At 35.1% G+C, this 1,590-nt stretch overlaps 1 non-coding gene across 1 annotated transcript; it reads left to right on the plus strand.

The window, feature by feature from the left end:
* Positions 1-556: 556 nt before the first annotated feature.
* On the plus strand, positions 557-628 carry trnap-agg (transfer RNA proline (anticodon AGG)). Its single transcript has one exon. It is a non-coding gene; the product is annotated as a tRNA-Pro (tRNA).
* Positions 629-1,590: the final 962 nt, after the last annotated feature.

The raw sequence follows: 1,590 nt of genomic DNA on the forward strand, positions 1-1,590 counted from the left end.
GCAGCTTCTTTGACAACGTAGCGCGACCTCTGGCGGTTGTTCAGTGACGTAACAATCTGTCAATAAAAACAACTGACTTTTACAACGAACTTTTCACGTGAACAGTGTCAGTTAACCACAACGCACATCCGTCGAGTTAAGTCTAGTAGGTAGGTATTTTCGGTAAGTACATAGTCCTGTGCTTTTTAAATGTTACGCCTGGTGACATTTTGTGTATTTGTGCACTTTTCACTCTGTTTAGTGATTTCGGACGAAAACAAGCCAAAACAAACAGTGATAACAGCCAAGATATGCCTCAACCTAAGTAAGTGGACAGACAGTCAACCTAAAAGTTGTGAAAAGTGTCATGGTAATAGCTTTGTGGCTGCATAAACTGTTTTTTAACCGTAGTTTTTTAACGGTTTGCTGTCGCCATTCAGTCTGTCAGTCTAGACGAATTATGGATGGCCATGATTAAGGGCTGGTTGCTCGTTGGACAACTTTTCTAATCAACCCATGTGCTCAAACACGAATAGAAGTTGTTGATGTTGTCTACTGGTCTGTAAGACTGTCACGTGGCTCGTTGGTCTAGGGGTATGATTCTCGCTTAGGGTGCGAGAGGTCCCGGGTTCAAATCCCGGACGAGCCCTCGTTTTTTAATTTACTTTTCAAGTATCTTCCCATATTCACATAATTCAATGGCTATTGGCGGTATCTTTCAAATGCATTGTCTGAACATGCAAACACAAAGAAAGAATAAAAAGTAAATAAAGTAAGTACATGGAGAATGTAATAAAAAAAGTCATTTATATGGCACCATTCATTCACAAAAAGCAGCTAGGAGTACTTCACATAAACAGTAATGACTGAAATCAAAGGAAAAGGACAAGCAAGCAATTCAAAAAGCAGTTAAAACTTGAAAATACATCCAAAAAGATACCTAAAATAGGCTGTTAAGTACAGAAATACAAACAATGAACAGATGACACCAGTGCTGAAAAGATTTTCGCCAGAAAATCAATAAACTTTTCTGACAATAAATAAATCATGTTAGTTTATCAAACAAAAATGCTTAACATTCACTGATTCCAGATAGTTGAATTTCTCTGTTTTATACCATTTTGAATTGAAAGTTTTGGGACTTTTGGACAAAATCAGACATATAGTCTATGAGTGAAACAAACAATTTGAAGACTTGAGAATGTGATGGGCATTTATTAACTATTAACTATTTTCTGACATTTTATACAATAAATGATTCATTGATTAATCAAAAACAATACTTTTTAGAGTAATGAAAATGAAAATGATTATTAGTTGCTGCCCTAAATGTAGTGGTGGAAAGTACAGAAATACATATGCTCAATAGGGTACTTAAGTACAGTTCTGAAGTACTTTAGTGTTTTCATTTTATGCTATCTTATATAAATCAATGAATATTTCATAAGTGTCATACATGAGGGTAACCAGCCCACATGGACTTACACTGAATTTACATTATACACGTACGCTGTAATTATACTTCCACTTCACCACATTTCAGTGGGAAATTTTCTTCTTTTTACACATTCATTTTGACATTTATTTGACTTTACTGAAAGTGAGATTTTT

This window comes from Thunnus thynnus, chromosome 4 (genome assembly GCF_963924715.1).
Source record: "Thunnus thynnus chromosome 4, fThuThy2.1, whole genome shotgun sequence".
Lineage (NCBI taxonomy): Eukaryota > Metazoa > Chordata > Actinopteri > Scombriformes > Scombridae > Thunnus > Thunnus thynnus.